Here is a 13,434-nt window from a genome sequence, read left to right on the forward strand (position 1 = left end):
TCGAAGAAAGCAAAGGACTTGGTATTTATTCACAACAACTGGCGCCTCTTATCAGGCAAGGATCCAAGATATAAGAAGGGACCAGAGAAGTTGTGGGATGTACTACCTGAGACTTCTAACTTGGATATGACTTTCTAAGATATATCTAGAATTTCTTTGCTAGATGTTGAAGAGGACGAGGAGGAGGACGTGGCTGCATCTGGGGCTAGTGGAACCGGTTTGGGTTCCAATGATGTGGAAAATGTCAATGATATAGATGACGATGAAGCCATTGATCCCTCATATTTTGATGACCCATTTGACCCTTGAAGGGTATTTGCATCTTTGATAAACTATGTTTAAACATTTGTCTTTGACTCATTGAGTCATTTATGATTTATCACTATGTTTCACAGTTTCAAACTTTATTAAGTCATAATTTATTATCTATCAATTTGATGAAGTAGTCTATGTTTTGAAATTCCATTTTGCATTTTAGTAATTCAATGTATGATTTTATTTACAACATTAGCATAGATTAATGAGTGAGTATTTAATGTTTATCTTTGACATTTGGCATTGATCAATAATCAAGTAACATTGATATATTCATACTATGGAATGACTTAATTTTACTTTTACAACTACATGAGTTTATATATATATATATATATATATATATATATATATATATATATATATATATATATATATATACTGATACTGACGAACCCACCCACGAACCCAAATGGGGAAAAAAAAATTGCCCGAACCCACGAACCAAATGCCGAACCCGAATCGGCAACTTAGGAAATTTTGGCTCTTTTGAAAGCAATGTCTTCTTCAAAGATGACATCTCCGTTGAGTTAAATTTGTTTTTTTTCCAAGTAGATTTTGTAACCCTTTACTGTTTCACTAAAACCAATAAGGATTCCTTTTCTTCCAGTAGGTTCTAATTTTGTTATTTTCTCCTTAGGTACATGAACATATACAGGACATCCAAATATCCTCAAATGACTAATGCCAGATTCCATACCTGAAAAGGCTTTTTCGAGAGTTTTGTTGTCTAGATGTGAGTGAGGACATCTCGTTTGAGAATAGATTGTTGTATTAGATGCTTCAACCCAAAATGACATGCTTAAGCTTTGATCATATATCATAGCCCTATCAGCTTCTACAATAGTTCTATTTTTCCTTTCAACAACTCCATTCTGTCGAGGGTTTTAAGGAATTGTAAACTCCCTCTTAATCCCAACACGTTTGCAAAATTCTTTAAATATTTCAGAAGTGTATTCTTTTCTATTATCTGTTCTTAGAATTTTAATATTCTTTCCTGAGGAATTTTCAGTGATAGTTTTGAATTCTTTAAATTTAGAAAGAATCTCTTCAAACTCTTTGCACTTAAGGAAGTATATCCATGTCTTCCTTGAAAAGTCATCAAAAAATATCATAATACAAAAAACCTCCTAAGGATGGTGTAGACATAGGTCCACATAGGTCAAAGTGTACTAATTCTAACACATTTTTAATTTTGCTCAAACTATGAGAAATTGATTTTTTTGTGTTTTTCCCCAAACAACTTCCCCATAGATGTTAGGGCACAAAATTTGATATGACCTAATCTTCGATGCCAGATTTCATTTGAATCTAAGGTCCCATGAACAAGTGCATGGTTTGTCTTAGTGCAAAGTTCATATAGCAACCCTTGTCTCACTCCTATAGTTTGAGCCTTCTTTATAGTTGAATTCTTTGCCCATGCTAGTACTTTACCTTCCATATATGTGACTCTATAACCATCATCTTCAAGTGCTGATATAGATATTCAGTTCCTTTTAATACTTGGTACATATAGAACTCCAGAAAGCTGAATAAATTTTCTTGATTTTAATTTGATGATGCAAGTCCCAATTCCTTTTGCGGAATGTGCAGAATCATCACCAATTGTAACTTTATTTGTTTCTATTTCCATGATCTTTAGATTATCTTGATATCCAGTGATGTGTCTTGAAGATCCACTGTCAACTATAAAAGTGTTGGACTTTGCTGATATTTGACTAGACAAGGCTAAGTAGAAGGCATACTTCTCAGGATCTTGACCTTCGATTGATTTATCAGTTTTGGCAAATGATGCTTGAAGTTTTGATCGATCAGGACAAATTTAGTGCATAATGTCTATATTGATCACATCTGAAACATTGAATTTTAGACAAATCTTTCTTCTGTTTTGAAGGTCCTTTTCCATGAAAGTTTCTTTTCCTTTTGGAGTTTTTCCTCTTACCCTTCTTATGAGAGTTGGTGTTAAGAACATGAATGTCTTCATCCATAGTCTTTTGTTTTCCTTTAGTCATTTGTCTTGAATCTTCTTGAAGACAATCAGATCTTAATAATTTTGGAAGTTTAGATCTTGCACTTATACCTTGTACAAATGACTCCCAAGAATTTGGTAATCCCCCTAATGCTATTTGGGATAACTCTTGGTTGTCAATCTCATAACCAACTGAAGATAATTGATCTGTTAATTTAGTGATTCTCATGAAGAAGGAATTTATTGATTCTCCTTTATTCATGCTAATGTTATTCATTTGCCTTTTAAGAGCAAGTTTTCTACCAGTGTTATTTACTATAAGTGCATTTTCAAGAGCTTTAAATATGTGATATATTGTTACATGTTTTTCCACAATAGGTACTATATGATCTCGAACAACATCCACTATTATTTTCATAGCTTTCTCATTATTCTCAATCCATAGAGCTTTCTATGGATCCTCTTTTGGTTCTTCCTTTTCTTCTTTTACAAAGGATTCTAATTTGTTCTCTTTTAATAGCATCAATATTCGAAGTTTCCAAGTTTCCAAGTTGTCGGCACTTGTAAGGTGGTGTTTGAATCTTAACATGTTTGTCATTTTCGAAGAATAGTAAGAGACTACAACTCAATGTGAAAATATGATCTCTTAAACTTAATAAGATCTTTACTTACAAGGCTATGATACCATGTAAAGTTTCTATCAGATTTCAAAATAGTACTAACTGATGTATGATTTTATTTGCAGGTTCAAACTCTGATGACAATGAAACTGATTTATTCCAGAATATATGTAATACTCTACAGTAATATGGATGAAATGTTCTTTTAAACTGTGATCTAATGTTCCTTTGGATCTGCTAGCATTAATAGATTTCGATGCCTAGCAATATCAGGCAGATCGAGTATAAATACATCAAGGAAGGGTGTGAGAGTGAATGGGCATGTCTCTAAATGGAGACATGACCATTCACTATCACACCTGTTCGATGATTAACTATCATACCCGATATGGTATTTGTTAGACATAACAAAAGTCTAAACTTAAATTACCGACCATAAAGAACTCGTTTCAATCATAGCCCGATAGAGATAATAATGCAGATCGATAATGATCTTAAACACATAGGGATTGGAATATATCTCAATCATTACTAATATACGATCTCAGATGTAATTATATATATTAACATCAGTTAGAAGCAGTGATCATATGTAGAATATTATTTAAATGGATTATATATGTATGTATATATAACATTATGTAATCATACTGGTATATGTATATATATATATATATACCATTGATCATAGATATGTCTGATCGAAGCTACATACTTTAACATGATTCAATTCACTATGAGCCTAAATTCCTCAACACTCCCTCTTTAGCAAAGAGAGAATTAAAGAAATTATAATACAAGATTTGAACACCACCTTAAGTGTGGTCTCTAGATTTAAGTTATGGTGTTCGGCAAAATCCGGCCTGAAGAACCACAAAAATTTGATTTTCATGGTGTCCAGCAAAATTCAGCGCTAAGAACCATGATGAGTTGATTATCAAGGTATCCGGCAAAATCTGGCCCGAAGAACCATGATAAGTTGGTTATCAAGGTGTCTAGCGAAATCTGGCCCGAAGAACCATGATAAGTTGGTTATCAAAGTGTCCGAAAAAATCAGGCCCGAAGAACCATGATAACACTTGCTCCAACACATTTTGGTGTTAGTACATAGATCAACTATTGATAAAGTCGTCACCTTACAATAGTTACCTTCTGGTTGATACGTTTGTTATCATCACTTCCAACACTCTAAGATAACAACTTAATGAAGTTTTTCATGATAATTGGTCTACTATTTATAAGAACGTCACCTTACAATGGTTACCTTTTGTTTTTATATGTCAATCAAAGATCGTCACCTTTCATTACATATCATATGTGAAATAGTCACCACTACGAACCCAGTCAAAGGGTGGTACAAAGGCTTTCACCTTAATTTTCTCTCACAGTGAGGAATACATTACAAGGAGTTTCACTTAAAAATTATACTCATAGAGAAGATATCATTCACAAAGGATTGCACCTCAAAAATTCTCACTCTGAATAATGATCTTGGGAAGTCAGGTCCAGTAGTTACTCCCTTAGAGGCTCTCTTCCCCAAGGATTCTTGTCACACTCACTCTGAATCTGATATCTAATTTTATGATGATAATTCATCACTTCCTCATGATATACATCGGGGTAGGCCCATCAAAATCATGCAATCACACACATGTATTTCTAGACTCCCTCTGAATATCAATTGTAAGTTCTTGCATTGCTTTAAAATGAGAGTCACACTCCCTCTTTAATGTAGAAGAATCTCATAATCTCAATCATCAAAGATGTTTGCTTCAAGAGCCTCATTTTATCCATCTTGATCATCAATATCTTTGGAGCTACTATCATTAGATTGAGTCTGCAAAATATTAGGTAGAATATGTAAAGAACAAACCTTCTTTTTCTGTAAGAATATCCTCAAATGTAAAGATCAAGGCAAATAACCCTTATAGTAGAATTAAAAATAGAGAGAGACTACAAAGAGTAGATAAATGTAACGATAAGAATACTTATCTACACATGAAGATTCAAAAATTGTCTTTTTAGATTATTTGAGATTATTGTATCAAATATGACAACTCCTTTCTAAGTTCCAACTTACTCTTTTCGTCCGTTGAAGGTCCAAACATTCATTTAGCTTAACAGCAGAAGCAAAAATGTCCTTTCATTTTCTCAAACTCATCCACAATACACCAATATCTTGATTGAGTATGATTGTGCCACATGTATGAATCTACAACTCATACATTGAGCTCCATTCATCAAAGAGAGACTCGTAGATGGTTCAAATGAATTCTTAAGAACTTCATTAACATCTCACAAGAACTCAAATTTCCTTTATTCATGCAAAGGTATTTGTTTGATCTTTTGATTAAACCTATATTATGCACATCTTGCAATCTGTGTATTCCAAATTTATATCATTAGTGAATATATCACAATATGGTTTACTCCCTCCGAATTAATATGATTAAGATCACAAAGGTTGACTGAATCATTATCTCTATATGCTCCCTCTCTTTTAAGGTTGCCTCAAATATCAGTTTCCCTCTTCTTGCAGTAACATTCTCGAAGGAAAAGATCAAGGCACATAGCTCATATAGAAATATGGATAAGAAATAATACTCAAGAATAATTTTGCATAATAATATAAGATCATCCCAATAAATATAGATAAATGTATATACTTGGAATATATAAGCACATCTTCCATTTTCTCTATATATATATATACTATGATCTATATTTTCAATATATTATTTCCTTTATTAATACCACATAAAAATCTAAGGAAACCAATTTCATCCAAAAAAATATATATATATATATATATTACAGATATAGTCACCATATATTTTTTACATTATACTATCTTATATAATATAACTAAGAAATAATTATTAATGATGACACATTCCTTGAATAATATTCTAAGGATCCAATAATCAAAAGGAACAAACATGAATAATATTCTAAGGATCCAATAATCAAAAGGAACAAACATATGCTTACTTTTAAATTTGCATCAAACAATATTCCATACCTTAGAATGTGGGGTATACCCCTTCCATCGCCCCACCAATTAGGTGTATTAATATTCTTCAAGCAGCAGACTATGACTTGTCAGCAATATTGACTTATGAGAGCAGATTCCACTTGACCTCTCCTTTTGGTAAGGGGCCCACCCCCTTTTACTCGTTGATCCTCTTGTTTGGCCTACTGCGTTTTAATCTTACCTATGTGGCAATCCATTCTCATTTGATTTTCCTCCCCTTTTCTCATTTGCATCTGGTCGAATAGTTTGCACAATATCTCATTCTCGTCTATGTTCTCTTTTCCACAGTTACAATAATATATTTAAGAGAGGCACAAATGCAATCACCTGCTTACACACACTTTTCCATTTAAATATTTTGTGATTTTGTGGAGATTGTTTGAGGATGCTAATAGTGTTTGGTGCATTATTTATTTGTTAGTGGTCAGACCTATGAAGGGTCGCCATTCATAATTTCATAAAGTCTTCACCGGTCCACACGTATTTCCTCACGATTTCACTTAACTAATTTTTTCTTTTAATTCAAATAAAGATAGTAAGATGTATATGTATGTGCGCTTGTCCTCATCTACCATAGCGAGCTCCCCATTAGTTGCAGCCTCGATCCTGTAACATGCAACGTATATTCAATGGTGGAAATGAAAAAGAGAATGACACAAAGCACTCGGTCATCTCGTGTAAGTCTATGCTGCTTTAGACCAGAATCAACCCAAACAGGTTCAGCCAGAGTCATAGTCAAAATAAGGCACGCAACTCTCCTACTTTTGTATTCAAGCACAACCCCATACTCTTGGATTTGAACAGGAGGCAACGAAGATAACATGACTAAAGTATCTCTCCTACTTTATTTTTTTTGATGTTCCCATTGTGCATATCACATGGGTTGTTAAGTTTCTCTGTGTCTTAGCTTGCAGATGATAGTTCGTCTCACTTGTATGCTAACTTGGTAACAGTCCTTAATCTTTCTTCTCCCTGCTCGTCCTGAGTGTCATTGTCCCCGTCTTCTAAGGGCTTCGATATTCACTGTTTTTGACCAATTCGATCCCTTCCATTTTTATTATTTAATTTTGCTGCGAGGCGTCCTTTTTCCTTAAATAATTTCTGATATTCTTATTCACTCCAATATAGATTGCGTTCTCTTTGATGTTGACTACTATCTCTTCGATAGTCTTCCCTTTAATGTTTGTAACTCCAATTTAGTAATCCCTTTCTCTGTGCTATTTATGAAATCCTCACAATTGCAGTCTGGCTCTGATACCATGTTGAGTAACATGGATCGGTTTCTACAAATGTAATCACACTCCTTTGTTATAGGTATGTTCCAAATGCAGATCCCAATCTCTTATAAATATAAAAGTAGGTGAGACATGTCTCTATGATTAATCATTATTAGTTAATATCTATTAACAATACAACATATGTATTATACATAATATATATGATAAATAGGAGATGATTTCCACAGCTAGTCAAATTGTGATGTGAATATCAGGATTTAACTGTGTGATTTTGAGTCAAACTCGACGACCCATGTTTCATGAGTAGTGATTCAACATGAATCCATCTCTCATGAGAATAAATGGAACACTTAGCACTCATTGGATCTAGGTGATGCTCACAGGGGTGAAGCACCGGGACTTCCCGGGAGGTCACCCATCCCAGTACTACTCCAGCCTGAGCGCGCTTAACTACGGAGTTTCCTCCACAGTTAAACCCAAAGCTTGCAACCCCATTTGCAAAACCTTCACCAAGTGTTGTGCCTTATGAACCATTCATTAGAAAGCCCCTTAAGCTCATCAATTGATAAGTAGGAGATGATTTCCACAGCTAGTCAAATTGTGATGTGAATATCAAGATTTAACTGTGTGATTTTGAGTCAAACTCGATGACCCATGTTTCATGAGTAGTGATTCAACATGAATCCATCTCTCATGAGAATAAATGGAACACTTAGCACTCATTGGATCTAGGTGATGCTCACAGGGGTGAAGCACCGGGACTTCCCGGGAGGTCACCCATCCTAGTACTACTCCAGCCTGAGCGCGCTTAACTACGGAGTTTCCTCCATAGTTAAACCCAAAGCTTGCAACCCCATTTGCAAAACCTTCACCAAGTGTTGTGCCTTATGAACCATTCATTAGAAAGCCCCTTAAGCTCATCAATTGATAAGTAGGAGATGATTTCCACAGCTAGTCAAATTGTGATGTGAATATCAGGATTTAACTGTGTGATTTTGAGTCAAACTCGATGACCCATGTTTCATGAGTAGTGATTCAACATGAATCCATCTCTCATGAGAATAAATGGAACACTTAGCACTCATTGGATCTAGGTGATGCTCACAGGGGTGAAGCACCGGGACTTCCCGGGAGGTCACCCATCCCAGTACTACTCCAGCCTGAGCGCGCTTAACTACGGAGTTTCCTCCACAGTTAAACCCAAAGCTTGCAACCCCATTTGCAAAACCTTCACCAAGTGTTGTGCCTTATGAACCATTCATTAGAAAGCCCCTTAAGCTCATCAATTGATAAGTAGGAGATGATTTCCATAGCTAGTCAAATTGTGATGTGAATATCAGGATTTAACTGTGTGATTTTGAGTCAAACTCGATGACCCATGTTTCATGAGTAGTGATTCAACATGAATCCATCTCTCATGAGAATAAATGGAACACTTAGCACTCATTGGATTTAGGTGATGCTCACAGGGGTGAAGCACCGGGACTTCCCGGGAGGTCACCCATCCCAGTACTACTCCAGCCTGAGCGCGCTTAACTACGGAGTTTCCTCCACAGTTAAACCCAAAGCTTGCAACCCCATTTGCAAAACCTTCACCAAGTGTTGTGCCTTATGAACCATTCATTAGAAAGCCCCTTAAGCTCATCAATTGATAAGTAGGAGATGATTTCCACAGCTAGTCAAATTGTGATGTGAATATCAGGATTTAATTGTGTGATTTTGAGTCAAACTCGATGACCCATGTTTCATGAGTAGTGATTCAACATGAATCCATCTCTCATGAGAATAAATGGAACACTTAGCACTCATTGGATCTAGGTGATGCTCACAGGGGTGAAGCACCGGGACTTCCCGGGAGGTCACCCATCCCAGTACTACTCCAGCCTGAGCGCGCTTAACTACGGAGTTTCCTCCACAGTTAAACCCAAAGCTTGCAACCCCATTTGCAAAATCTTCACCAAGTGTTGTGCCTTATGAACCATTCATTAGAAAGCCCCTTAAGCTCATCAATTGATAAGTAGGAGATGATTTCCACAGCTAGTCAAATTGTGATGTGAATATCAGGATTTAACTGTGTGATTTTGAGTCAAACTCGATGACCCATGTTTCATGAGTAGTGATTCAACATGAATCCATCTCTCATGAGAATAAATGGAACACTTAGCACTCATTGGATCTAGGTGATGCTCACAAGGGTGAAGCACCGGGACTTCCCGGGAGGTCACCCATCCCAGTACTACTCCAGCCTGAGCGCGCTTAACTACGGAGTTTCCTCCACAGTTAAACCCAAAGCTTGCAACCCCATTTGCAAAACCTTCACCAAGTGTTGTGCCTTATGAACCATTCATTAGAAAGCCCCTTAAGCTCATCAATTGATAAGTAGGAGATGATTTCCACAGCTAGTCAAATTGTGATGTGAATATCAGGATTTAACTGTGTGATTTTGAGTCAAACTCGATGACCCATGTTTCATGAGTAGTGATTCAACATGAATCCATCTCTCATGAGAATAAATGGAACACTTAGCACTCATTGGATCTAGGTGATGCTCACAGGGGTGAAGCACCGGGACTTCCCGGGAGGTCACCCATCCCAGTACTACTCCAGATATTATATATAATATAATATATATTCATAATATATATTTATAATATTATGTATGTATGTAGTATAATTATAATATTATATATATGATATATGACATATATATCAACATTGTATCTTACGATTAAATCAATCCGACTGTAGCTATAATCTTAACATCCTCTACTTTCATTCTAACACGAGAGAGGTTAAAAAACTAATATGATGAAATTCTTCAGCAGGAGGGGAAAAAACCGACCAAGTCTGTTGAAATCTTACTCGATTGTAAGCTACAATGATTGCAAGATCAGAGGGAAAAAAATCGGCCAAGTCTGTTGAAATCTTACTCGAATGTGAGCTACCAAGAATGCAAGATCGAAGAGATTTTTCCTCTCAATGTCCATGTTTTATGAATCTCTGATGGTCTTCTCAAGGCCCTAAGATTGCCAAACAATACAAACACATACTATCCAAAGCTTGGAGCATGCGATGAAGAATTCTATAATATTTACGGCAACACATGAGAAGAGGTTGTGGATTCGTTCAATAACAAAAAAAAAAATTACCTTTTCTGGAAAAGCCTGATTTAAATCGATACATTTAAACAATACAACTAGGGAATGAGTTCAATTTTTTGAACGATAAGCATATGATTCAAGTTATATGCAAATGGGATATTGAAGCATGCTCTTTGAACAAAGGATTCAGGCACGAGGGACCTCAAACCCCCGAATGCTCATTTATTTGTTTTTTTATATTGCACTCTACTGCAATACGAGTCATTTTTGGGCTTTGAACTTCTTCACTGTTTTTACAGACCATAGATCTTCTCCTCTAAGACTTTCTCTGAGGAGGTTCTGGTCTATAACTGGTAGATGAAAATCCTATCAATTTAGGTCCATCCACTGGTAGGATCATCTATTGGTGATCAACTTATTATACCCTAGTTTCTTTTGCGTCGTTGGAATTGATAAATAGTAGATTGGCTCTTGCTTTGAATTTGACATGTTTTTCAAAAGTGGGAACCACTTCATGTTAATTCAGAACCATTTGTATAATAACTACCTATAGAATCAATATCCAGATTCATCTAGTCATGATATTGCTTTTTGATCAGAGGTCAACACAAAAAAAGGGAAAATAAACTAAATCAGAAGCATATTCTGGGTTTCTTAGTCTATGCTCATTTATATCATCCATGGCCTTGTTCAAACTCAATTTGCGTCCATAACCTGCAAACTGCAACATATCTGCAAAGCTCAGCTTTTCTAGCGAAGCCGAACATCCAATATTTGATGTTACCAAATGATAATTGAACTTGTCTGTCGTTATGTTCATATCAACTAAAGTGAAGAATAATAAATAACTTACACCTTTCACTCATTATAACATAACAAAAAAATTATGTAAGTAATCAAATTTCTCCGTGCTATTATTTTTAGTTCCACTATTCTTTTTAGCATAAGGCGGGACTCCAGCTGCATTGCAGCTCTTGTTTGAAAAAACGAGTTAATAAGACAAAACTCACGGCAAAGTTTTTCTTGTTTGAAGAAAAACCTAATTTGTCACTCAACAAAAGAAAACCTAAAATCTCTGTTAAGATGTACATTAATCTTCCCTGTTTAACGACTACAAACTGATTTCCTTGTTCAAACAAGTAACTTTTCTTAAAGGATCCACTTGCAGAACGTGATTCACAGAAATATTCAACGAATTTTCGGCTGTTATGAACTCTACATTTAATTTCGAAAATAATTCCACGCAAACAAATTTTCCCCTGTATCGTGTATGTAAATCAAACCAAAAATATCATGTACCGAAACGCGTGCCATTTTTTTCCACATTTATATGAATAACTTAAACCGAACCATAAAAGAATCTATGTTGAAACGCGGACTAATTTTCCAGTCTCTAACGAATCCAGAAAATTAGAGCACGTGTGTTACAATGCAGACTAATTTCCGTCGTTTTTTAATGAATATATCAAACAATTAAATCTGAAATTTTAAATTTTAAAAATACTACTTATTTCAAGTACAAAGAAACTCGTTCTTTTCTGAAGTAAAATTGGTTTTCTACACTCAAATACAGTGTCCTTTTCTCAGTTTATATATAACACACAAAAAAGTTTTAGAATTATATCTTCCCCCAAAATTAAGAGCAAATCTAAGATCTAAAATTCTCCGTCGCCAGAAATTTAAAGAGAAAATTGAATTGGAAAGAAAATTCAAACTTGAAAAAAAATTACGTTTAAATACTGTCTGAAACGAAAACTCAAATAGAAACCAAAAGAAAAACGAACACATATTAATGTTAAAACGAAAGCTTTCTCTGTTCGGATGCAGAATCTACATATTATTTAATTCCATAAATTAAAACTTTTTCCAAGACTAGTCCAAACATTCAAACCTGACCTTCGAGAATTTCAGTAAGAAGCTCATCTTCTCTATCGGAGGCCATGAGCTGATAAGCGCGCTCCATAGTAACACCTTTCATGACAGCAAAATCGCAGCCATGCAACATCATGATCTTCTTGAACATCTCCGACCTGTAGCCGCGTCTCATGCAGCGATCAACAGGACAAAACAATCCGAGGCCTGGTTTAAGCTTAGACAAAGAATCGAGTAACCCCAGAGTGACGGCATCAGATTCGAAACCTGAACGGCCCGACGTGTCGTAAACATAAATTGCATCTCTAGTCCTGCTTGCATCTCTCGTTGCGCTGTGAATTTGTCGAGTGAAAGAGAAATAGCAGAAATTTTCCGCGGCATTGGAGAGACTTTTCGAAATGTCGTACAGACTTCGAGTGGCAATCGAACGTGCAACCTGCCTGCTGCTTCTTTGCACAAATAACAGCATTTTGTGTGTGAAATTTTTTTCTTGTTTGGTTTTGCAGTGCAAAGCAGCAGAGAGTACTTCCTTGTTTGTTTAAATTATTTCAAATGGTAGCATCCATCTGGAGACCGCAGAAAATAAAAACCGTGGGCTTTATGGTACCTAGTCCGACACGTTTCTTATGTTTAGCGAGTACCTACGTCGTGATTGCGGTAATGAGTTATTGGTATTGCTGGCTAAACTCATTTTCATAATTATACCGTGGGCTTCTTTGTGGTAGATATTTAAGCGATTGGCGGCACAAAGAAGGGCCTAAAATTGACTCTCGACCCCATCTGTAAAGCAAATCTTTCATAATTACTAAGTATTGTTAGATGGTTTATAAATATCTTCATGAGATTTGGACTATTTTTATTTATTTTTTGGTTTTCAATGAATAGGTTATTTTCATTATATTATAATAATAATAATAATAGTTAATGCTGATAGGCATTCTACAATGGCAAATAGGTGGAGTGGGATGGTGTGAGCATGTTAATGTTAATTTTTTTTTCTAGGTTAAATTTGACAACCATGTGCATGTCAAAAAAATTTAATCTTATTATAAATAGAATATATTTTTTTAAATAATTTAATAAATACCACATAAAATATCTTTTTAAATTATAATATTTGGAGACCTTTTTAAAAAATTAAAATTAATAACTTAAGTTAGTAAAAATCTAAATAAATGGAGATAAAGGAAATATAAATAATTTTAGATGTAGTAAAATAAATTATAATTATTTCGTAGTGGATATCTATCGGCAAGTAAGAACATCTAGAAGTAAAAATGATTCC

At 35.1% G+C, this 13,434-nt stretch overlaps 1 protein-coding gene across 1 annotated transcript in view; it reads right to left on the reverse strand.

Moving 5' to 3' along the window:
- LOC149558056 (uncharacterized) overlaps positions 1 to 12,716 on the reverse strand; it is a 233,979-nt gene extending 221,263 nt beyond the window's left edge. Inside the window, exon 1 of the transcript XR_016364971.1 lies at positions 12,174 to 12,716. The gene's annotated coding sequence lies outside the window, so the exon portion shown is untranslated. The remainder of the gene's footprint in view (positions 1 to 12,173) is intronic.
- Between the last annotated feature and the right edge of the window lie 718 nt (positions 12,717 to 13,434).

This window comes from Cupressus sempervirens, chromosome 5, assembly GCF_028749045.1.
Source record: "Cupressus sempervirens isolate cs-2001-9-10 chromosome 5, ASM2874904v1, whole genome shotgun sequence".
Taxonomy (NCBI): Eukaryota; Viridiplantae; Streptophyta; class Pinopsida; order Cupressales; family Cupressaceae; genus Cupressus; species Cupressus sempervirens.